We start from the raw sequence: 27,558 nt of genomic DNA on the forward strand, positions 1-27,558 counted from the left end.
AGACCCAGATGAACATTCACAATGCAAAGAAAATCTACATTATACAATTTAAGAAATTTGGAAAACTTAATGAAATGTGCGTGTTGCAACAGTGAACAAAAACATTGAACAGACACTTTGGCAATTATTGCACTGTACGGAATGTGTGTTATTAGGGACTTCATAATAAAAATGCTATTATTTTAGTGGTTTGTTTCATTTAAATTGATAGCCACATTAAAAGCTCATCTGTGCAAACTGAAAATAGAAGTAAATTATGTTTGCTGGAAAGCAGCACTCTCAGCAACAACATCCTAAATTGCTGAATAGTACTGTAGCTCAATGGAGCACATCATTAGTTATTTCTTCATGGGACACCGCCACAGGTTTACCACAACACCATGTTAAGGCATTTAAAGGAATTAAACATCTCTCACACTTTAAGCTAAGAGTGTAAAATAGCAAATACAATGTAAACACCATCCATTCACGTTCATACCCCTAAAGAAGCCAAGTGTTTAAAGGCATCTCACTGCTTCCCACAGACTCCCTCCAGAGTATAGATTGACTGCACATGCACAAATGGATCAAGATTGATTTGTCGTTCTGTTATTGTACCTGCAGATATAAACCTGAATATATACATTTAGTTAGTGAATGCATCTGTTGTGTTCTATAAATTCACATGCACTTGAAGCTGAAGAGTGTAATTTATGTGTCAATCGCACATTCATTTACACATTGAATGAAATTACAAAAATAATAACTGTTTACAAACTGATAGTTTCACCAAACATGCTAATGGTTAAGTCAACTTTGCTGTATTGAACTGGTCGGATGTTTAAAAAGCAGGGGAATCAAATATTATATTGCGCAGACCAAAGATGAATAACCCTCTCAGTCTGCAGACACTCAACCTCAGAATCATATTCATTCATAGACATAAGAGTGTGAACTATAGCTTGTGGCGCTATACAGAAACGAGCAGGCACAGACTTAACATGGTTATTTGTAACGCTGAACACAGATTTCAGAGAGAAGAATCAAGAGTGGAGCAAATATCTACAATATAAACACGACAACAACCCACTGCATGTAGTGAGAGAGAGACCTGCAAATGTGTAAAAGGTAACATGGTTATAAACTATATAGTTGTTGGAGGGTATTTTTGTGATTTGTGAGGTACTATGGATATATATACTATATATATATGAAGAGTTCAGATGCAAAAGCCTCTAAATGTCATTTGAAATTTTCTTCTTTAATGATGATTTTTATCAAACTTGTATATTTAAGTTTAGCAATTTCACTTAAATGGCAATGATAATTACCTATTAATTGTTATTTAAGTGAAATTAATGAAATAAAATATACACGTTTGATAAAAATCATCATTAAAGAAGAAAATTTCAAATGGCATTTAGAGGCTTTTGCATCTGAACTCTTCATATATATATATATATATATATGAAGAGTTCAGATGCAAAAGCCTCTAAGTGCCATTTGAAATTTTGTCCTAGAATGACCATTTTTATCAAGCTTGTATATTTAAGTTCAGTAATTTCACTTAAATGACAATTAATAGGTAATCTTCATTGCCATTTAAGTGAAATTACTGAACTTAAAATACAAACTTGATAAAAATGATCATTTTAGAAGAAAATTTCAAATGGCACTTAGAGGCTTTTGCATCTGAACTCTTCATATATATATATATATATTAATGGGATAATTTGAATTATTGCAACACAGAAATAATGATACTGTGGGGTTAAAAAGTCCGTTTCTTGCTTGCTTTGGATTCAGGCTCTTGTTTTGTGCTGGTTTTGTCTCAGCGCTGCATTTGATACGATTGACCACAACATTCTTCTTCAACGGCTAGAGTGTATGGTAAGTGGTAAAGGCACTGTATTAAAATGGTTTGCTTCCCGCCCTTCCTACCAAAGACTGAGAAGTCCCAGTATAAAATGTAAATGCATATGTGTTTATCATTTCTTAGCCAGTACTAGGATCAATATGGTCCTGACACTGTATGGATCAAAAGTCTGACAGTGCAAAACTAGTGCACCTTCCTCCCAGTGGTGCTTTGGGCTAAAGCGTTCAGTGTGCAGAACTGACATGAAATATCCTCAACATGTGTACACACCTGCACACACACACAGCTGCTGATTGTTGATGATCCAGGCAGCTCATAAAATCAGTGAATCGCTGATCCCTAACAAGCCACTAGCTCCTCTCAATCCACTGCACCTGGTCAGCATAACGTGTTTCCGCACCCCAGCCTCGTCCCAGCCTGTGCGGCTGTTCCAGCACCAGCTGTGCTGTGCAAGTGATCTATAGCAGCTTGATTCAGAGTGATTACACTGACAGAGCAGCAGCAAACACAACAAACCGTTCAATTCCAGAGATCTACACCTCCAGGGCTGAATAATCACACAGTCCATCAATGACCAGACCCTTCTCATCCCACTGCCCCTCTTTTGGTCTCACCTACAGCCAGTGGCATCGCCCCATTCATTACAGCTTTTGTAACTACATCAAAGGATCAGCACTGCGCTTGACACACCAGGAGGCCTATTCTTTTCACCCACAACCTGATTGCAGACAAGTGTGAGGATTGTTTTTATTATGAACAGTAATAACTATTACACCTACATGCTAAAAGCATAGTTTACCCAAAAATGATTCATTAATTTAGATATATCATGTTGTATCAAACCCATATGGTATTTTTTTTTTTTTTTTTTTTTAGGGACATTTTGTTAAAAGAATTGATCCACAGACTGTTTAAAATAACATGTGGAGGTAATTAATAATAAAAAATAAAAAAAATGTGACTGAAAAAAAAAAAAAAAACCTAATACAATACAATGACAAACTCATACAGATAACCACAAACAGACGAATACATATCTACATTTAACAAAATCAATGTCTGTTCAACACTGCTCCAAATCTTTTGGTTGTTGTCTTTGTCAGCTTAGCCCAGATGTTTGTTAAATTAACATTTATGCATTTGGCATACACTTGCATCTAAAGTGACTTACAGTGCATTCAGGAAAGTTACAATTTAGGCTTGGTTTTATTGCATGTTTATAAATAAACTTGCTCACTATGCCTTGTATTTTATTACTAAAATAAACAGAGAAGTTTGAAAAATTTCCATCAACATGCAAATTATTGTGAGACTTGAAATTAACTGTTAAGCGAGGAACTAAATTATTCATGACTATATCTCCATGCTGAATCCTGTCGTGTTTAATTTATTCAGTCTAGCGAGTGCTTAATTATTGCATTCGTATATATGGCACCTCGTGTGGTTATAAACTTCTAGTCCATTCATCTTTTACCACTCTTAATTTCATCCAGGTGTCTGTTTGGATTGATGAGAAATATACTGCCCTACAAAGCAAAAAGGCAGTAACTACGCAGAGTGCAGAGCTGAGAAAAATGACTTTTACTAGGGCTTTTTGCAGTTACTGTACAAACGACTACCATTTTTCTCTAAAATGACACGCATTTAACATAAGATGTTTTGTCACATAACAAAGGATGCCTTGAATGTCATGAAAATTGTAATAATTAATGCTTTACCAAAACTGCAGTTACTGCCTTTTTGCTTTGTAGGGCAGTATTGATGACTGATGTTTAATTACTTAATAATTGAGTGGAGTTCAGTCAGCTGTGGAGCAACACTCAGAGACGTTGAACACAAACATCTCAGGCTCATCCAGACAGATGGAGCTACAGTTAACACTCCAGATGATGCATGTGAGGTATACATGCAAGGACTGTGAACGGAAACATCTTTTTAACTGCACTCCCCCCCCTGCCAGGTCTATCAGCAAGTTCAAATATAAAGTACGGAAATATAGCTCTGTTGTAAACATACGTTCACATTGTCAGCAGTCTCCTAACTGAGTGACAGCTTGTGGTTATAATGAAACCTTGCAGCGCTAAAATCAAATCCAGAGAAAGCTCACATCCAGAATCATGAAATTATTTAAGCTATTGCAATTACTCTCTGTGGGTGTGTTTAAAAGAGTTTAAATCACACAGTGTTGTGCCTGAACTGGTTCATATTTTGGGCGAACGTGAACTGAACGTGCTGTATTACTAGCCTTTTCTCATCCTTTAACGTCATATAGAACGCTATATGCAAAAACGGCGCTATACTACGCACATGGCACCCTTTATCGTTAATATAACACGCGAACCCAAGACGTCATAAATCCTTTAGCGTGAATATGACACGCAGACCCTACCCCACACCTAAACTTAGCCCTCAAAGCGCGCGTTATATTAACGATAACGGGTGCCATGTGCGTAGTATAGCGCCGTTTTTGCATATAGCGTTCTATATGACGTTAAGGATGAGAATGCGTTGGTATTACTGCCTGATGAACGTTACTGTGAACACGTTAATTCTGGTGTCTGTGAACGCAAGCTCTCTCATTTTAAAGGATTAGTTCACTTTTCAAAAAACAGTTGCTGATAATTTACCCACCCCCATATTATCCAAGATGTCCATGTCTTTCTTTCTTCAGTCGAAAAGAAATTAATGTTTTTGATGAAAACATTACAGGATGTTTCTCCATATAATTGACTTCAATGGACCCAAATTTCAAGGTCTAAATGACCGTTTCATTGCAACTTCAAAGGGTTGACACCAGACGATGAACAAAGGTCTTATCTAGAGAAATGATCGGTCATTTCAAAAATAAATTAAGTGTAAGTTTTATAAGCACAAATGCTCGCCTTGCTCTGTTCTGTGATGCTTTTCATGACTCTCCAGTTCGAACTCATTCATTAAAATGAACAAATCTTTTTTCGAGTCATTTTTTCGAGTCACAGTGAACCAAATGACTCGAAAAAAAGATTCGTTATTATCATTCGTTAATTTCTGTGCCGAAAATCTTACTAGTGGAACTCCTTATATGAGCATTTCTCTCGGAAAAGTGTGCCCGCGCACACGTCGACCAGAGGAGAGCGAGACCATCCACATCAACAAGCTTTAACAGAAAATCATCGACAGAGCTGTGTTTGTTTGGCCACCGTAGGTGTCTGTTTGTTTATTGTAAAACCAAATCATGTCCTCAAAAACCACAAGTAATCACACACAAATGTTGTAAGTTATAACGCATGACGTTCTAAAAAGTTCAAATCATTTCTACTTTTAAAAAACTTCTGCCCCATTCGGCATCAAACTACACTTTCTACATGTACACTTTTAAAGAAAAAATAAATAAATACGACGACATAAAGTGGAAATTAGTCATTTACAAAAACCAATACAAACCAATACAAATGAAACATCTCCAGTTGACTAACAGAATATTCATTTTGTTCTTTTGTTTAGAGGCGATCTGACACTGGAATGTGTTGTTTTTGAAATCATTCTAAGTGTTAATTGTTGGTTATCAGTTTCGTGCACAATCTTCACACATACAAGCACTTCAATCCATCGCTTAACGGCGTTGCAGACACTCTCTATTTGTTCCAATGATATCTCAAAACAAAATCCATAAAAAAACATGTCACTGCTCTTGATATACAATCACGGATGAACATCTTTTGGGTTTTAATGAGAGAGGGAAAAAAAAACAAAAACAAAAAAAAAACATGAGGGCGGATAAGAAGCCGTTATCTCTGATATACTAGTTCTACCACCAGACAGTAAGGGCACATTTAAAGATGAAAATATCCCATCAAACATGACATGTCAATAAATTAAACTACATGTACTATTGAAATTAAACATGAATTATTGTACACATAATTCAAAAATCTGATCTGATATAGCATTGTATTAGCAAACACACAATTCTGCCCTCTGATTTTTAAAAAAAAAACAAAGTTACGCCACTGGCTCAAATACAGAGAGCAGAGAGATATGGCTTGCCGCTGGAGTGACTGACAGGCTCAGTCAAACTCATATTATTCCTGAGGTGTAATTGCATGTCTTCTGTAATGTAAATGACTCTTTACATAAGAGAGCATGCAAGCTGAGAGCTAATTGAGTGAGGATACACTCTCACCTCTCCAAAGCTATCAGGAACACTGGTATCACATGCCAACTGAAGGAAAAAAAGGCGATGAGAAGACAGCAACAGAGAAGAGCAAGGACATACATCTAGAGGGAAAATTGAAATGGCCCAAATTGTACAAATGAGATAACATGTTTTTGCTCATTTTCACTGTCACTGAGCCTCTTCAGTTCTAAAGACGATGTATCCAGAGAGGGCGAGCATCTGGAAAAACTGCAAACACATTTTGAACAAGGGAAAGGACCTTATCAGACCGAAAAACGGGCAGATTTCCATGACAGCAGTGAGATTAAGATGAAGATTGTCTGTCGGGCTGATGTGTTCCTCTAAATACTCACAATCTAAATCTCTGTCAGGCAGCAAGAAGTAACTCTGGCAACACTGAGAATTCAAGAGATCCTACAATGACCTTGTTTAAATTGAGTGTTTTAAAGATGAAATAACACTGGAAGGACCGCACTTTTACTGCAGTTCAAAACAGGCATCTGTGGTTTTCTCAACATTAAGGGGGAATTCACCGGGACATTATTTATGTAGATGAGCTGTCTGCATTGTTTTAGCACCATTCACTAAAGGAACTGTGCAAATAAGGTAACAGCACACACACCAGAAAATTGTGGACACAACATTTGAGTGTGGCTGGGAATGGGGGCGATTTTGCATGCATTTAAAGTTCAGTTAGCTTTAATAATGACATTAATGGCATTGGCAAATTGTGCTTGCTTTTGTGAATATGACGTGATCAATATTAAGATTAATTAACATCAAAAATGGCGGGTTCATGCTTAAAAATAGCAAAATAAACTTCTAAAATGGATTATAAATTAAAATAAATATAAAAATGTAAGACTGGATTGCGTACATTACAGTTTTGTTTATTTCTTTAATTTGTTTCAAGCAAATAGTGTAATAACAGAAAGGTTTCATCATAATAATAATGTATAGTGTATACACTTAAACTTGAAATGGAGTGGGGAGAAGTAAAACTTACTGAACCCCAGCCCGATCTGTCAAAGAATTTATACAAACAACAACAAAATAATTGTAACCATTTCCTCCTTCAAACAAACAACAACAAGAACAACAACAAAATCTCAAAGAGGATAATAACAAAACAGAAACATAATAATTAATAAAATAATCGTAATAATACCTCATTTGGAAACAATATTATAGTTGCACAGGTGCAAAAACCACACATACACGATACATATTCATAATATGAAGATATTAGGTAACAATGATTATGAAATACCAACAATGGTAGACAGAATACCACAGGGGTATATAGTGATGAACAGCTACCAGCAATGGTAATAGGAATACCACAAGGGTACATAACAATGACAAACAGCTACCAACAATGGTAGAAGGAATACCACAAGGGTACATTACTGATCCAACACACCACATGAATACAATCAAACCTCAATGGGACCAGACCTTTTGTTTGTAAAGACGTTTGAAATTGTGAATGCCTTGACATTGCTTTAATTCAAGCCCCAGATTATTCCACAACCTAACCCCACATACAGACATAGACAAACTCCTCCTGGTGGAACTCGCCATTGGTACCTCAAAGTTTCCAAATCCTCTCAAATTATACGACTGCTCTTTATGAGAAAACATATTTTGAATATTCACTGGTAATAAATAGTGATACGCTGATCACTAAACAGTTACTACGCTGATCAAGTATGCAACTGTTTAGAGAATTCACTCTTAAGTCTAGCATCTTTTTCCACACTGAATGCAGAACTGAATGGATTTCAGGTGAACATACTGTACACACTGATCAATATGATGATTGTGCCGTCAACAGTGCTTCCTACAACAACAGCATGTGATAATCCCTGCCTTTGACTTCCTCTTTCTCGTGGAAAAAAACAGAAGTGTCAGCCACTGCTGGAGCAAGGTGTTATCTCCAGAGCCTTTAGACAGGGACGGACGCTGCACTGGCATTCTTCGGTGGTTGGGGAAGAAGATAAATGGAGTTCTTCACAGCTCCCATGCATAAGATGGGACGTGCACCTTCATCTTGCTCTAAATAAGATGTGTGGCACCACAACAGTAAAAAAAAGTGCACCAGGAGACAGTGTCCAAAGGGGGTGGGGGTGGGGGGGGGGGTTGACTGTACACATCAGGGAAAGGAAGAAATGATGCTGTACAGTGTGACATACAGACACTGAGTGAAGAAAACAATGTAGGCCCTATGCTAGCTATCAGATAGCTATCTCATCTGAGAAAACGCATGAAGTGGCCAGGTGTAAAGAGCCCCTGTATTTGTTTTGTTTAATTCCTTTGAAATTGTACAGAAAATGGGTACACTATTTTTATAAAGAGTATGATGGACACCAAATATTTCTTCTGAGGTGGTCAAATTGCTCAGATCTCACAAGTGTCTTGGAGGACATTTACACTTGGTCTATAAAAACTGATTGTACAATCCAATCAGAACAGATGCAAAATTCTAACTCTACTATTTGATACATCAGGCCCAATTTAACTCTTGGATACACCAATGAGAGTAATTTTTAGGTATCAGATTAGGTAGAAGTCGTTGTGTATGTATGCTGTATATTTTTGCAGTGTACCATACAACCAAAGCATAACTCTGAGAAACAATGGTGTTTATGAGCTGTGTGTTCTATAGCAGCGTATACTATACATGAATGTGAAAGATGTGCGTTAAACAGAAGCCTGCTGTAAGAAGAAAGAACATATACTCTATAAAAGTCAGCTCCTGATACATGACAAAAGCTAAAAACAAGACATTCAAAAAGATACTCTGTAATTTGGGACAGATGGCGCTTTGGCAGCACCAGCTGCATGCTGAAAGAAATATGCAGCATTTTGCATAGTGTTAGTATGGCAAGCCTGTAAGAGACGCACAGACAAACATGTTTATTTACAGCAAACTCTTGTCAGCGTAGGATCAACTGACAACTTGTGACAAGATCCAGAGCCTGAAAGCCTGAGATCTTCATCACTCATTCCTCATGTACCCGGATCGGAGGCAAATAAAATCATGCATTGAAACGGGGTCAACTCTTGATGTAAATCATTCATGACACCACATTGATAGATTCTTTGTGTTCTCAGAAACAAACTAAACAGGGAAGAAGCAAAAATAGTCAGTAGAAATGACATATTTTTACTTGAGAGAAAAAAAAAAAGTCACAGTTGAGCTTGCAGTACCTGCACTCTGACATCTGGATATACAGTAACATTCTGTACTTGCAGAGTTGGGCAGAGCAAAAATGGGACTGTTTTCTCAGGCTTTTGAAATGGTTTGAAATGCATTTAAAATGGAAACCGAGAGAGATAACATGATCTTTAACAATGAGAAGATTGACAATGTAATTCACACTTGTCACTAGTAATGGAACCACATACTGTATGATGGCACTTTAAGGTCATGATGAAAATAAGGAGCTGCTATCTTTCTTCATGCCATCTAGGGGAATAGAGTGCAAAAAGGAGGAATAAATTACCCTGCAATTTATGTAGCAGACATCTTTATCTGCAAGATCTGTCCCCTTTCATTCCAATCACTGAGAATCTTATCAAATAATCTATTAAAGACACAAATTTAAATATTCTTATTAATAATAAAAATTGTAATTCAAGAGAAATGTATTTTATTTCAGTCAATTGCAAGGTGTTTAATGTGTTCTTGAGATTTTAGCTTATCAACTCAGATTTCAAATTAGCAGCATTTTAACATCATTAAAAATAAATACTGAGTGGCTAGTGCTTTTGTCATAGATACACTTTGTTCACAGTTCACAGTCACACATCTTGTAATGTGTGAGTACCTCTAGTTTGTGAAGATTCACTGCATGTATTCATTCATAAGTAATGTAACAGTTTTGTTTATGAAGGATATTATTGCAGCATTATTCACAGACAGTTCTATTAGATTAGGAAAGGTATACAAGTATAAAATAAGTAAAGTCAGTCAGAACATGGTAAAGTCTGGGACTTTTCAAGACTTCAAGCATATACAAGTGGGGACCTTGCAAAGTCATAATAAAGAAAGTTTTAAAAGCCATCATGTCCTCTACATGGATTAAACCGGACAGTCTACTCCTGCCTTTCGGAATGGATTAGATTTAATACTCACTTTGGAATGACATGACATTTAAAACAGATAAAGTTGAGAATGTTGCTGAGCGAAAAATGACATCACCCAATTCAAACAAATTGCAAATTGAGCAGCACAAGAAATATCTTCAGATAGCTTCACATTAAGGTGTTTCTCTGCAGCTACCATCTGCTTGTGATCACATGCAAAGTACATATAAAAACGTGTAGACCATGTAAACAAATTCCATGTGTACAGCTGCTAATTGGGTTCTAATTGGGCTGTTTTACTGGACAAATCTCATTGGACTAACATCTGAGCAAGAGAGAGAGAGAGAGAGAGAGAGAGAGAGAGAGAGAGAGAGAGAGAGAGAGAGAGAGAGAGAGAGAGAGAGAGAGAGAGAGAGAGAGAGAAATGGCAAAACTAGTTTTTGCGTGTATATGGTACGCGTTTTTTGCGTGCATATGATACGCACGTTTTGCCGTATAATTAGAACTCCCCACCCCCCTTCCCCCTAAACCTACCCAGGGGGTTTTCATTACGTATATGCACGCAAAAAAAAAAAAAAAAAAAAAAAAAACATTTTTGCCACTGAGCCCCTATTAGAACTAAGCTATATTCAATTCTATACTTTTATGAATTCTATTAAGAAACCATTAGAAAAAGGTGAATAAAGACTGAGAGTCCATGTTCAGAAATATTGGGTCAATTAAATTCTCAGAAGCATTTAACTCAGAAACAATGCAATCCACATTTTATACAGCGTATGTCTCTACAGGCAAAATCACAACACATTTACAGTAATATCAACAACTTGCTAGAAAGAAAAGAAATCTCTTTCAACACCACTCCCTCAGCATGAGGCATTTCCTACCGTGTACATGACCCTTTCATTTCTGAAAACAAACCAACTCACTTTGAAGGAGACATGACACCATAGAGTATGAAAGCAAAAGCCCAGCAGCAGCTTTGGCTCAGTTTATCATTACAGCCATGTTCTCTCACACAGCTCATTGAGATGCAACCTTAGGAGTGTCTCATTTATGCTACACGTGCCTCCTTCCAGCACACACAGCTGAAAGAAACCTGCAAACGTATGGATCCATGACTGGTTGAGGTGAAAGGCGGAAACGTGTTTACCAGTGTTTACCAGTACCAGCAAGTGACAAATGGGGCGATATAAAATGTGGCCATTTCAGAAGGGTGAAAAAAAAAAAAAAAAAAAATATATATATATATATATATATATATATATGAAGAGTTCAGATGCAAAAGCCTCTAAATGCCATTTGAAATTTTCTTCTAAAATGACCATTTTTATCAAGCTTGTATATTTAAGTTCAATAATTTCACTTAAATGACAATTAAGTGAAATTACTGAAAATAAATATACAAGCTTGATAAAAATGATCATTTTAGAAGAAAATTTCAAATGGCATTTAGAGGCTTTTGCATCTGAACTCTTCATATATATATGAAAATAGTTAGATTGTAACCTCTTATGAGTGTAAATATCAATGACATTTAGATTTTCCATTTCATGAATCTCCATGAATCTCTGTGACCTCTAATATGTAGTAACTTACATTTTAAAAATAATATTAACAGTTATTGTAGGGGCTGTTGACACAGAACATGTTTTTATACAAACATTAGTTGTCTTCAAGACTTAACTTCGTTAATTAAGGTGCTCAAGTTAAAATAAGTTCAACTTTAAAAAAAAAAAAAAAAAAAAAACATGTCTTGAGACACTGAAAAATCCTTCCAAACCCGTAGGGCTTTCGTTCATCTTTGGAACACAAATCAAATTATCCTCTTCTGTCCCTCCAATGACAGCTACACAACAACCACTTTGACATTTCAAAAAGTTCATAAAGAGGTCATAAAACTAATCTGTATGAACTGAGCGGTTTAGTCCAAATCTTCAGAGGAGACTCGATCGCTTTATGTGATAAACATATTTAATCTAGGCTCTTATTTACATATAAACATTGATCAGTGACCATAAACTGAAGCTCAACCAAACCTGCTTGTTTTCGCATAAAAAGCAAACATGCTTGAGCTTCCGTTTATCATAACTGATGTGTCTGTCCATTGTATGAATAAACTTTTGAAAAATCGCCTTTTTTGAGTAAATGATGACTGAATTGATATTTTCTTGTCTTTCCCTCTAAGCAAATACACGTAATTACCAGTATGATGACTCAAACTTTCTAATACACAGTCAGTGTTATGACCCAGACCACCACGCCCATGGGCGCAAATGCATTTGCAGGACGTGAAAATGATAACTGCGTCAGGCTGAAAAAAAACAAAAAAACTTGCCGCACCAGGCGCTGCATTGTGCCGGGTGTATAGGGCCCAATGACTCAAGTCACTTGATTTGCTGCCGAATAAATCGAGGTGTTTGAACCAATCGGTTTAATTTCAATAGTCAATTATCACCACTGGAGAAACTAAATAAGATGTATGATGAATCACAATGCACTTTTATTCAGTTTGCTTTTCCTTACATGATCTAGCACACTGCTCTACACGTTTAGTGGTCTAATGATGCCTGAAATTCTGTTCCTTGAAAAGCGCAACTGCACATCATGCAGGTATCAGTCTCATTAAGAGGCCAGAAACACTGCAATCTGTCTTTGATGTAACAGTCAGAAGTTATGTAATAACAGCCCATTCTCACCCCCAAGGCGTCACTTAACTGACGCCTTGGGAAGAATTTGGACATGCTTCAATATCTGACGCTTTAGGCGCCCTTTAGCGTCAGTTAGATGACGCCCTAGGATCGCGTGTACCCTACCCCCACCCCACACCTAAACCTAACCGCGTCCTTTAACTGACGCTTTCCTTTAGCGTCAGTCTGATGACGCCGTAGGATCGCGTCATGTAAGTGACGCTAAAGGGCGCCTAAAACGTCAAATATTGAAGCATGGTCAAAGGTGACGCCTTGGGGTGAGAATGCGTTGGTAATAAAGACTCAAATATATAGCCATCAAATCACACATTTGAAATTTGTAAGTGAAGACATTTTATTGCAGTCCAAAAAAATAAGTGGAGTATCTGTGCTGACTGTTAAAAATAGAACAAGGATGTCCGTCAGCTGAAGGTGCATCAGGGCTGCTTCAAGTGTAGACAGCTCTGTTGACTGTAATGGGAGAGAGATCTAGTTTTGCTGCACAACACATCTGGTGTAGACCTGCACAACTCTACCTTCTAGATGGATGCATGGTGATTAGTTTGCTTTCACCAAGGCTATAGCTTTTTACCACAAATTTACAGTTGTGTTTTAGACCTTTATATATAGATAGATAGAATGGCCCCCTTAAAAGTATTTAGTGTCTCATTAAACATGTCTAAATGTCACATATTAAATGATCAATCCAATTGGATGTTTTTTTTTTTTTTTTTTTTAAATACCTCAAACACACATTTCACAAAAATGCATTTAAAAACAAAATGCAGGGTAAAAAGGGTACACATTTATATGTGGGGCAGATTTAAGGATAATTTGAGGGGTATGAATCTCTAGTAGTTTGACAGCCTTGGATTACTCCAATAAAAGCCATTTTTTCGAGCCAAGATCATATCAGGCGAAAGTAATTATTTAAGGGACAAGTTCATCCAAAAATAAAAACTCATGAACTTGTTTACTACTCATACTTTATTATAGCAAACAAAAGATGATGTTATGATTTTTTTTATTTGTTTTTGGCCATACAATGAAAATCCAATGCTGTGTTACACCCTATTGACTTTTCATTGTATATGAACACTGAAAATCCTTTCATTTGTGTTCAAAAGAAGAATAAATATCATTCAGGTCTAGATCGACATGAGGGAGTAAACGACATAGTTTGTGGATGAACTTTCCCTTTAATTAAACAACTTCACATTCTCTATTTTTAGTGTACTTCACAGAATATTTCTTTATCTGTGTTAATGCAACGACTTTATATACTCTCTTGAACACTTCACATAATATTTTTCTCTTTTCTCAAAATAAAATATCTGTCCCTCAACACAAATGACTCTGTACTACTAGTATATCTCAAACATCCGCAGAGTCAGTACCAAGTAATTAATACAAATGACATTAACAGGTGACTTAAATTCCCTAGTGACAAGGATAAGATTCCATATCTAGGGCAGTGATTCCATTTCAGTCTTTCTGACCGAAATCCATATGAATACATTGTTGAGAGAATGTGGAGTAAAATACAGAACAGCGAGAATGCCATAGTCTCAAGCCTTGGACAGCAGTGTGACAAGAGGACAATGACATCCACTGCACCTCTCGCAAGGGCCCCTGGAGTGGCCCCGAGGCCATGTAATACCATGTTAATTACCACGCACACACTATAGACTTTCAAACAGGAGTGTGTGGAAGAGAGGAGAAAATCGAATCGCAGGGGAACCAATTTTACCGAATCTGTTGCTGCACTGGCTGGGTGGGTAATTTGTGATGACACAGAGAAAGCATTACTGCCACAACAGTTGCTTAGCTATAAATTCCTACTTGATGGAAAGTGATGGCTTTTTGACAATGTTTTCGTGTCAGTCCCCTAACTTAGGCAGTTTTCTTTTTCTGGCAGTGCTGTCACAGTTACATTGACTGTCGTATTATTTTCCATAAAATGTTGTCAAGTTCCTTAAATATTCTGTTTGTCATCACTGTTTATTATCACATTCAGTTTATCAAGGCCAAAGAGCCACTTTCAGTACATAAAGGGCTTTGAAAAAGAGAAAACAGTCCAGTAACATTCTACAGTATATTTGAAGAGTTCAGATGCAAAAGCCTCTAAGTGCCATTTGAAATTTTCTTCTAGAATGATAATTTTTTATCAAGCTTGTATATTTAAGTTCAGTGATTTCACTTAAATGGCAATGATAATTACCTATTAATTGTTATTTAAGTGAAATTACTGAACTTAAATATACAAGTTTGACAAAAATCATCATTAAAGAAGAAAATTTCAAATGGCATTTAGAGGCTTTTGCATCTGAACTCTTCATTTGATACTGTAGATACACACATTTGATACACATTTATCTGTCACTAGGTAATAGAAGCCACAAAACCAGCAGGACCAACAGTTTGTGATAGCCAGAATTTGTTTTGTGTGGTTTGCATTGGCTGTCTAAAATAATATTATTTGAATATTAACACATTTCCATGAATTCATTTAAAGTCATGAGTTGCAAATTTATCATGTCAATATACATGTATATATATATAATTTAAAAATGGATAACAATAAAAAAAAATGTTTAAACAATATTTCAAAGCAATACACTATTGTTTACATTTTTAAATAAAAAAAACATGACATTTAACATTTACTCTAACATTACAAGAAGTTACTGAAATCTTTAAAAGAATAATTTTAGTAATGTGTGTACATTCAATCTGAGTCAAATGCAAAACCAGATGAAAACGATTGTTGTATATGACACACTGCTTCCATTAAGAGCATATGGACACATCCTCCTGTCCCTTCCTGTCAAATAACACACGACTCTTGGCCTTTTACCAAAAACTAGATAGGTTGGTAGTCATGCCAGCACCTACAGAGTGTGTCTGTCACACTGCTTTTGGCAATCTTCCCCGGCAGTTCATACCTTTACTTACGCTGAAGAGCTGGAACTGATGCAACACATATTTGTGTGTTTAGAAAAGCTAATTGCACAGTGTGCAAAGTTTATGACAAATGGGGATTTATGTTTTCCTAAACATTTTGGTTTACGGCAAATTTGTCACAAATGATGGTGATTTATCATTTGTGAGATAAGGTAATGTGTTCCACAAGGCCACACTTGCTCACTGGAGACTTAGACAATTAATACTAAAGCTTCATGGTTGTGAAGCTCATATTTGCTCCAATATATATATATATATATATATATATATAGTTTTTAAACAAACAGAATAGAGAGAATAAAGATATGTAGTAAAGAATGTGTTGATTTTTTCTACAATGATATGCAAAAACAAACCCAACCAAAAGCTTGCGAGTGTGTCTACCAATATATCAAAATCATTAAAAGCAGTTGTTTTTGAATTGAGCTGCAAGGCTTAAATGAGCAATTCGTACACACACACACACTGCTTAAGGGGACTCTAGGTGTAATGATTTTTATAATAAACAAACTGTAGAACCCTACCCCTAAACTTATACTAATCACAGAAAATGTTTTTTGAATAATAAAAAAAAACACTGTTTTTTTTAAGCCATTTGGTTTACAAACCATACTGGACACACACACACACACACGCACACAAAAAATTAATTGTATATATATAAAAAATATATATATTTATTTAATTTCCCAAGAAAAAAAATGGTAGTAACTTTGCATGTGGTTGATAAGATAACCTTCATAGCATCAAGGAACATAAGAGGCAGAGGGCTTTCTGAAATCTGTATCTTGGCAAGGAACGTTCAGTTGGGAATGAAAACGGCTTGGAAAATTCCTCTCTGGTGGGTCTGGGGAGGCTAAATGTAAAGCTTTTAAGACAACCTCAATCAGGTCCCCCTGCTCATGAAGATAGCACACACCGGCTTCAACTCCCAATCGCGTTATCGCATAATGTTAGGAAAGCATTGAACACTGCACCTACACTGTGTTCCAAGGTAAATTTAATAGACAGCACATTTGACAGTTCCAGCACCAGTGAATGCCGTGAACCAGTTGTTTTGGTAACAAAGTATATTTCAAGAACATTCAGGTTTATCATCTCATCGTCAAAATTATGTCCTCATGGCAAAAGGATGGGCAGACACCTTCGTAAGGACTTTTCCTCCTAATTTTTCTTACCTTTGATCCTCAAAAACCATTAGCAAACCTCCTGCAAGGTACACTAAAAGAAAACACAACCCAGACTGCATTAAACATGGGTTCACTAAGAGTGAGGATAAATGTGTGAACACTATATGCAGTCAATAATTGGCTGCCCTGAGCTTGAAACCATTTAAATTTAAGAAAATAGTCGAAAATATAGTCCCAGAGCAAAAACATGGGATGTAAAGGAAATGTAATCTGTCTTTATTCTTTTAAAGTATAAACATTCAGTTTGGCTTTGGCAGTGAAAGCCAAGTTCAGTTCATATCCTCAAGATGCTCATTAACAGCAAGTTAGGTAAGGTTACCATGAGTCAAGTGCACACTTCACCTCTCTCTTTTCATCTTCATTTTCTTAACTTTGTGATGGACAGCAACCACCGAATCCTGAATGATACATGACGAAAGGGCTGAGATGAACCTTCCTTCCTTAATGAAACCCTTATTGATTTCTCATCGCAGAGAATCATTGCCCCAGCTCTAATGTGTTCAACCTCAAGTTCTCACATTTAAACCGGATCCACATGTTCTGGAAACGCAACCATTAAGACCTCCAGAGCATCTACATGAGATTAATCAATGTAATGCAGGTGAACACAAACCCTTTCACTTCTGCAAATGTAACACAGTCTCATCCCAAATCGTCATATAACTGACGTTTTGGGACGTATTTTGACCATACGTCAATATCCGCCTTTTTAGGGCCCCCTTAAACGTCGGTAGATGGCGATCCCGGGCCGTCATACAACTGACGCTTTACCTTTAACGTCAGTTAGGTGACGGGTTAGGTTTAGGGTTAAGTTTAGGTATGGGGTAGAGTTAGGATCCCATAACCTCATCTACCGACGTTTAAGGGGCCCCTAAAAAGGCGAATATTGACGTATGGTCAAAAGACGTCCCAAAACGTCAGTTATATGACGATTTGGGATGAGACCGGGTTGGCAAATGGCTCAAATTTAATCAAACTATAATAAACAAGCAGGCTTAAATGTAGGGAAGTTCAAAGAATGCCCATGCCTTGTTAGAATATAAAATATAGTATAATAATTCATTACATAATGTAATTAAATGTACTACAGTTTAAAAGTTAATACACCCGCTACATTGCTAATTCTATACGATTTTTCGTATACAAATCTAAATAAAAAATAAATAAATTATATATATATATATATATATATATATATATATATATATATATATATAGATATAGATATAGATATAGATATAGATATAAAGATATAAAGAATATTAAAATCTTGATTTTCACCACAGGGGGATTTTAAACAAATTAATACTTTTATTCATCAGACTAATTCATTTGATCAAAAGTGACAGTAAAGACATTTATAATATATTTCAAATAAATGTCATACTTTCAAACTTTCAATTTATAAAAGAATCCTGAAAAAAAATAGTATAGTTTCCAAAAATAAAACATACATTTAAAACAGCAACTTGATCAGCACATAATCAGCATGTTAGAAAGATATCTGAAGCATAATGTGATACTGAAAACTGTATTGATGAAAAAAAAAATCAGTGTTGCCAAATAATAGTTATTTTAAATTGAAATAATAATTTACAATATAACATCCTTTACTGTATTTTTGATCAAATAAAAACAGCCTTGATGAGCATAAGACACGTTTTTCATAAACATCTTCATACACTCTAAACAATGCTGGGTTGTTTGAACCCAAATATGGGTAAAATATGGACAAACCCAAATGTTGGGTTTCAAATTTTAACCCAAATTTAACTTTCATTTTTCTACTGTAAATTTTTAATTGCATTTTTTAACCCAACATTTTGTTTTGTCCATATTTATATTATGGACATATTATTGTACAAATCTTACCAACCACAAACATTTAACTCATAATTACTCATATTATAATCATTTATATTTTATTATTTATTGTATCCACATACATATATCTTGTATAGATGTGTTCAGGGGTAAGGGGTAGATAATTACCTAATTAGCTTTGTCTAGATTTGGGAATAATTTGGATTAATGTGCTACAAAATCTCTGTGAAAGAAAGGAAGTGGTAATTGGTGTGAGTATGACACTTGCAGTCATTTACGCCAGAGCTGATTGTAGCTGTTTTTCTGAGAGGTGGGAGAGAATAAACCTGCTGGCCACAGAGAAAGAGACTTGCAGCATTATTCTGCCAGTTCAAATGCCAGTCCATTTCTCAAAGCAAAATAACACAATGTCATTCTATGCTGTACTTGGTATTTGTCTGAGGAAAATATATTTAAAATGTCAATCTTCCATGCCTGTCTAAAGCTTTTTCAACATGCTCCTTTCACCTCTGACTCTGAGATAACTCTGCATCAAAATTAATCAACAACATTTTTCAAACTTGCAATGAGATTTGATCTTGTGTTCAAGAAAATGGAATGTGTTTGCAACCATTTTTATTAAATCGTAATAGACTTAAAAGAGCTTTCCAAAATAGCTATAAATACCTTCTTTCCGAAAATAAAATGTTTTGATGCACAGCTCTAATTGGCACCCGCCAAGTTATGACTAAAAGCTATACATTTTCTTTTGAAAAAAAATAAATAAATAAATAAATTAATTAAAATCCATAACAAATTTGAGCCCCCGTCTTTGAGATAAACATGTGGGAATGAGATGAGACATTTCCTAATAATGCAAATCCAGACCTCAAGAAAATCTGTTAACATCCATGAGGAGGATATAACTGATATGCTAATAGACAGTGCAGTGCCACAAGTGTTTAATTGCTTATTCTTATTGATGGAGAAATGCAGACCAACTGGATGCTCTGTTTTCGGAGATAAGCCTTATCACAAGAGCAAATAAACAGGGCCTTGAAGAACAGGAGATACAGTGATATTTGCAAATAGGATTGGATTTTAAAGGTCTCCCACACTGAGGGCCATGATCCTTACTGCTAACCAGTTACCTAAAAAGCAGCTTTAAATGTTATCGTGTTTCCTTGATACTAACCGACCCTTGAATATCATTAAAGGGGTCCCTATTATGCCCTTTTATGAAGTCTAGATGTAGTGTTTGTGGTGTACTAGAATATGCTTTCATGCTTGATTGTTCACATTTTTCAAATATTTTACATAATTACAGCTCCTCTCACCCCAGTCTGGCCCGAATGTGCCGTTAAGTTCAGGTATTTTTTATTATTATTATATTTTTTTGTGTGTAATTTTCTTGTACATTTAGATACAATATAATACGGCATTTAATCATCATATTTGTTGTAAACTGGTAATACAAAATGTAATTGATCATAAAACCAAAGTACATTTTCCTAAGGGGCGGAAAATCTAGAATAAACTCTATATCAATACTAATGTTAGCTAACAGGCTAGCGGAGACAAACAGATTTGCCCCTTTTTTACATCATAGCAACAAGATAAAAACGTATAACGGGAACTGTTATTAGAAAACACAACTACAAATAATAAGACATACAGTACTTACAAGTTTTGATGTAGTCCATTGTAGTTTTTGGAAAGCTCTGTTAAATAAAATATCTCCCTAAGGAATGGCCTTTAAGCTTTGTTACCGTGCAGATGTTTTTTTTTTTTTCTGTTCAAACAGCAACATTACACAAAAACTAAAGTCGAAAAAGAAAAATAGGACCACTGTATATCATGAACCTCGCAAACAGTAGTAGTAGACTGAGACAATAACTTTTATATTAACATGAAAATGTATATTCCCTTTCTACATCCCTTTAAAGCCAATTACATATCCCATCTACATTAGAAACGAACAACTATAATGGTGTTACAAATCAAACCAGGCCTCATCGGATGTAAGACCACACGTGACTCCAGCCATGAAACCTTTCAGTTGGAGAAGAAACTCATCTGGGAGTGAAATCAATCAGACCCCACTAGGGCCAGTGTAATGGTGCACCTGCTGACATATTTATCTTGCACCATATATAACAATTGATATGCTAGGAAGGCTAAACAAGAGGCAGAGCAAAAGATCAATACAGAGGCATTTTGCTCATTATAGAGTTTTCTTTTAAAGGGGTTATGCCAAGAGAAATCAAATTTGGCTTGATCTTCTGTGACATCACATAATACATTTGCAAATGACTGCCTCCAAAGCAAGACATCAACGAATAGCTCTACATTATTGCAATATAGGCCAGTCACTTCATGAAGTTATGTAACAAAGTTCAGGAGGAACACTATCAGATAATCAACCAATCAGCACAAGAGGAAGCTGGTATAAATATAGCTTTCCCTGACCTCTGTCCCATGACAGTTTCACAGCATCCCTCCACCACCACATCGCCTTACTGGCTGGTTTTCTTTCCCAGTCAAGGAGGGGGAAAACTCTGGGTTCGGGCCAAATTTCAGAGCTCATAACACAACATCATGCCAAATAAGCATAATTTACTAACTGAAATAGCTGTTATTTGCTTACACTGTATGTGAGCATTGCACACATGCCTGAGTCTGGTCAACAACAGGACAGTGCTTTGACGAGTACAGTTTAAACAGCTCATTTGTGTCTCTGTAAAGACTTCAGAAGGGGCCAACAAGTGGATGGTTTATTTTAATGGTGGCGCAGATTATATGTTTGTTTGGAGCACTTTTTTTTTTTTTTTTTTTTTTTTTTTAACGAGGCACATGAAGAGTTCGCAAAGGAACTTTTGTTGACAGAAGAAGTAGTCAGCTTGGATCTGACAGCAACAATCTATAAGTAAATTATTTCATAATGCTTTGTCTATAATACAATGTCTGTATGTCTGTTTAGGGTGTTGTACTCATGCAAGAAGTTTGTCCTTTATAGAGAGTTTGATTCACCTTTGAAAAAAGCATCTGCCAAATGCATAAATGTAAATGTATTTAATTTGAAACATTGGTAAGGGGTATGACTCTACTGTCTTGAAGATATGTAAATGTGAAATTACCACACAAAGTGCGCATTCATTAAAATAGAACATCTGGACTTTCAACGAGAGAGAGAGAAAAAAATATTTAAACAATTAATGAAGCATTAGCAGTGTGAAATGTGAGCTGAAAACATATAAAGTAATTTTAATATTGAAAAAAAAAATAACACATGCTACATTTCCATTTAAAGTATGCTACATTTTCATTTATCCATTATTTTTTGATACGATCTTCATGTCTCCTGAAGCATTGGGAGGAAAACAGTCATTGTTGAAAAGTTAAATGTTAACTTGTTAAATAAATTATTTGCAGCTTGTTAAAAGCCCATTCAGATGGCTCAATGTGAAATAATGCTCACGTTTTCACCAGATTTCTTGATTTTAAATGACATGCAGAAACCCTGCATAGAGTCAAATCACTGAACAATCTCATGCCCCCTCTCTTCAGGCAGTCTCTGGTGAAAAATGGAGCTGGAGGGATTGTTCCTCACAGGCCATAATGAGAGTGCTTTGTTTAAGGAGCTAAATGATCGTCCCATTACCCACAGCCTTGGGAACCCCCCCGTTTCTCAGACAGTGATGAAGGTCAAGCCCAAAGCACACTTCAGCTCTCCATAACGTGAAGAGTCACGCAGCTCTGTTAACTCTGTGTAAAAGGTTTCACCTATAACAGTTGAACTCAGCTCTGCCTGTGGTTAAATGCCTAGAAGAATCATAGGCCACCTATTACATCAAGCGTAAAACCATATGAATCAATAAAAAGGCTATGTTTTTCAGACTAGCTGAAGAATGGTGCTAAAAAACAGTCACCAACCAAATAATAAAAGCCAGTACCCCACAGAGTAACCATCACTACAACCTAATAATTCAAACTCTGCAAAGTGGAACTGAGTTGACTTTATAATCAAGTCATTAATAATTCATCTCTCATGCTCTGTAAGGCACCGCTAATTGGCTCAATCATGATAATCCTTTCCATAAAAGTTTTATGTTGATCTTAATGCCCATAGACATATCAGATGCACATACAATGCCTGTTGTTGGTGCAACTCGCACCAGAAAGCGGTAGATTTTTTTTTTTTTTTTTTCCAAACGATATATATCAGCCATCACTGCTCAGCAGAGATTTCACAGCCTCGCCCGCAATGATCTGATTAGACTCTTTCTGCATTCGGGCCTTTTCAAGTTTAGTTCATCAATCTCTTTATCTTTTTCCATCGCCACACTGAGGAGAAGCACATGAAAGCGCTGATCACAAAAGCAAACGAGGCCTTTGTGTACAAAAAAGGTTTAAACCGCACTCACAGGGACAGAGAAAACATCTGAGGCAGTGAGTTTAAATTCATTACTTCATTTTCCTTGCTGCTGATCTGAGAGCAACGCTCTGCGTTTGTTACTCCGAAGGCTTTTTTTTTGCTTCATTCTGCAGGTCTGCTTCTTGGAGGCAAAGCTAGGATAACAATCAGGCTCAAATTGAATCACCTAGGGTGTTTTAAATCATTTATGGAATGCAAATGTCTTTGCGTTTCATTTATCAAATTTTTCGAAGTCAACAGCTGCAAGAAGTCATGTGCGCCAAGGGTAAAAGTCCTATCTGGAATCAATCACTGCAGCGAGGGAAAAATCAGACCTGTTCTGACAGAACCAGAGAGATTAAGGGTCGGAATCAGATTTTCTTGTTTGTGAAACTGAGCAAAACATGTAAAAAATCCTGCTTTACTTCAGAATGCCTTGGCAAACACCATAAATCTTGAGCTAGACATAATGGTAGGTAGCTTTGAGGACTAGGAATAGATTACTATATACATCATTATATGTGATTATGTTCTCTGCAGTAGGGCTTTGCCATTGTTCAGCGAGAGATGGAAAATCTTTCTCAGAGAATATATTATGTGAACAGACCCACTTCCACACAGGACCCCTTGATCAAACTCGGCAGAGTTTTTCATTCTAGCGTAAGGTGTCGTTGTGATGTTGGGAGCTGTGTGAATGAGGGATTCTCAACAGGGGGGGAAAGGACAGGAGGAAAGAAACTTGAAAACAGAGCGGCAATTCAATTCAATGCAATTAAAGGGATATTTCATCCAAAAATAAAAATGCTGTCATCATTTATTAACCCTCATGTCGTCTCAAACCCGTCTAACTTATTTTGTCAGTGCAAAACAAAAGGAAAATAAATAGCAGAATGACCACGCTGCTTGTCAAACATGGGATGAAATTGTTCACAGGATGAATGTGAATCTGGCAGTGTTATGTTGTTAGTTCCCTTTCGAAGGGAACTCAACAATACGTCGAATGACGCTATGGGGAACGCCTCAGGCGTGACAGGTGTCTGAAATCAAATATCAACTCACAGTAATCAGGTTGACCGGCGACAGCCCGTGCATCATCAGCTTGAATGATGAGCGCGTCAATCTGGATGTATAAGAAGGGCGCCTTGAAACCGTGACAACATCTTTTCGTCTTCAGGGACTGTTTGTCTGTTTTCGATATCAACGATTCAAGATGAAGCGTGCAGAGAAGCGGCAAAAGAATACTTTCCGCAAGTGTGCTGATCCGTGTCTTAGATATTTGACACCGGAAGATCCACACGATCTGTGCGTGTTCTGTCTGGGTGAAGAGCACGCGCGGGAGGCTCTCGAGGGAGCTTCTTGCGCGAACTGCGAGGGTTTTTCCATCAAAACTCTCCGCTCTCGTCTGTCCCTCTTCTCGAGGGAAGTGGGTACGGCATCTGAACCCCGCGGTGCTGGTCCCGCTCGGGCTGAGGCTCGGCGGCGATTGAGCTCGTGGGGCTCTCAGATGGAGCTGGCGGATCAGCTGGAAAGGGGCGTTAACCTTTCGGATGATTCGCCAGCTGACGAGGACGTATTACAGATCAATGATGAGGATGTGCTCTCTCTCTCTGATGGATCTGTAAATGATTCTCTTCGGGCCGGGCAAGAGTTGGCTTTGGATGATGTCAGTTTGGTTGAGACCGAACCATCTCAGCCCTCTTGTCCAGTGTACGCTGAGCTGGTGGATGTTATGGGGCGCGCCACGAATAGATTACAGCTAGAATGGAGGCGCATCCGGGAGGAGCCCGTTCGTGGTATTTTGGACGACCGGTTCCTCCCCACCCGTAAACCACCAGCTCGGTTGAGCCTTCCATTCCTTCCTGCTCTCCACTCTGAGATCGAGAAGGCATGGAAGAACCCGTTCTCTGCGCGTCTCCATCTGCATCAGCGGGCTAGTTTCGCTGATGTGGAGGGAGCCGCAGAGCATGGGTATGTGTCGATGCCGCCAGTAGACGAGACGTTGGCTAACTATCTCGCCTCTGGTCGGCCATCATCACTAGAAGCTCCAACCCTGCCATCCAAGGCGCTCAAAACAACTTCACGCTTGAATGGCAGAGCGTACAAGGCGGCAGGTCAGGCGGGTGCGGTTCTGCACACCCTCGCGGTCCTTCAGGCCTACCAAGCTGACCTGCTGCGGGACCTCGATCAGGGGGCTGGTTTGTCCCCTGACGCGGTCGCGGAGCTGCGCCGCACCACGGATTTGACTCTCCGGGCCACCAAGCAGTCTGCGGGTTCCATCGGTCGTGCGATGGCTGCTATGGTGGCCACGGAGAGGCATCTGTGGCTCAACCAGGCTGACATCGGGGAGAAGGATAAGACTTTTCTCCTCGATTCGCCGGTTTCGTCTTCTGAACTTTTCGGACCTTCCGTCGAGACGGTGGTTGAGAAGTTCAGGGAGGCGAAGGCGCGTTCCGCGGCATTTAAGAGCTGCATACCGCGGAGGTCCTCGGCCCAGCCCAGGCAGGCGGGAGAGCCCGGTCCGTCGTGGTCTGAGGATCACAGGCGGGCCCAGAGGGCTAGTGTCGCCTCCCGTGCGCCCCCTCCTTCCAATAGGGGGAGCAGGGCGCGCAGGAGACGAAACTCCCGCGGGAGGCGGGATCTTAGAGAGGTGATGCAGGATAAACGTTCTTAGACATCGCCTCTTGGGATCCTGTCTCCTAACACCATCGCTCCCAGGCTCTTCCTACATCAGGCCTGGGGTGGGGCCCATGATGAATTAAGAATTTCTGATGGCCCGCCTCAGCTTGGTGTTAGGAGCGCCTTTGTTTCCCTGGTTTATTAGTAAAAAATAGTGGAAATGGTTTTTGAAAAAGCAATGACTCTGTTTCTCTTCTTTTTCAGAAATCGTCTCCTGTACAGAGCCGGGGATCATGGTGAGCGAGGTGATGTGTAAAAAAAAAAAAAAAGAAAAAGAGGGAAACAATGTGACTGCCAGGTTACAGGCCTCACTAGGCCTTCCTGGTTATGAGCTCCCACTTGTTGTGGTCGCCGGGTTATAGGCCTCACCAGGCCTTCCTGGTTATGAGCTCCCACTTGTTGTGGTCGCTGGGTTACAGGCCTCACCAGGCCTTCCTGGTTATGAGCTCCCACATACTGTGGTCGCCAGGTTACAGGCCTCACCAGGCCTTCCTGGTTATGAGCTCCCACTTGCTGTGGTCGCTGGGTTACAGGCTTCACCAGGCCTTCCTGGTTATGAGCTCCCACATACTGTGGTCACCAGGATACGAGCTCTCACATACTGTGGTCGCCAGGTTATAGGCCTCACCAGGCCTTCCTGGTTATGAGCTCCCACACATTGTGGTCGCCAGGTTACAGGCCTCACCAGGCCTTCCTGGTTATGAGCTCCCACATACTGTGGTTGCCAGGTTATAGGCCTCACCAGGCCTCCCTGGTGATGAGCTCCCACACATTGTGGTTGCTAGGTCACAGGCCTCAAAGGGGCCTTCCTGGTTATGAGTTCCCACATACTGTGGTAGTCAGTTTACAGGCCTCACCCAGCCTTCCTGAATGTGGGCTCCCACATGATGCGGTAGCCAGACTACAGCCTCACTACCTTCCCTGAGCACTTTGCTCCCACTCTGTGGTCACAAGGCTTCAGGCTTCATTGGCCTTCCTGGTTGTGAGTTGTCACATGTCAGGTTGCAGGCTTCACCAGGCCTTCCTGAATGTGAAACCCCCACTTTTCGTGGTCGCTAAGTTGTAGTGGTGAGTCTTCACATGCATTGGGACTATCGGGTGTTAGGCCTTGTCAGGCCTTCCTGATTATGGGGTCCCACTTGTTGTGGCTGCCAGGTTACAGGCCTCAAGTTCGGCCTTTCTGAATTCAGAGTGAAGTACACTAACTCCTACTTCACCTATTATTGTGGTAAATCACATGACGGGATGTCTTGTGTACTTTCTAAAATCCATTTTGTATGGTAAGGGTCACGCGTGGTATGCTTCGGTCCCTTCTTATGTGGCTCAGACCCCGGTCTTCCCTTGGGTCCCACTTTAAGTGGCGTCCTGTCACTGGCTACAGGGACGCCCTTCTCTGGCTAACTTCTGGAAGAAGTAGCTTCCACTTAGTGGAGTAAGCTCCCACAGGTTGTGGTCACCAGGCTGGGTCTCACTGACCGTCCTGAGTACGAGCTCCCACCCAATGTGGTCGCCAGGTTTCAGGCCTTACCAGGCCTTCCTGGTCATGAGCTCCCACACACTGTGGTCGCCAGGTTACAGGCCTCAACAGGCCTTCCTGGTTATGAGCTCCCACATATTGTGGTTGCTGGGTTACAGGCCTCACCAGGCCTTCCTGAATTCAGAGTGAAGTACACAAACCCATACTTCACCTATTATTGTGGTAAGTCACCCGACAAGATGTC

General features: G+C 38.5%; 1 protein-coding gene across 2 annotated transcripts in view; it reads right to left on the reverse strand.

Annotated features, from left to right (window-relative positions):
- The window catches only part of thsd7ba (thrombospondin, type I, domain containing 7Ba), a 209,722-nt gene that overhangs the window by 125,855 nt on the left and 56,309 nt on the right, over positions 1 to 27,558 (reverse strand). The window lies entirely within an intron of this gene.

This window comes from Pimephales promelas, chromosome 7, assembly GCF_988280905.1.
Source record: "Pimephales promelas chromosome 7, fPimPro1.hap1.1, whole genome shotgun sequence".
Lineage (NCBI taxonomy): Eukaryota > Metazoa > Chordata > Actinopteri > Cypriniformes > Leuciscidae > Pimephales > Pimephales promelas.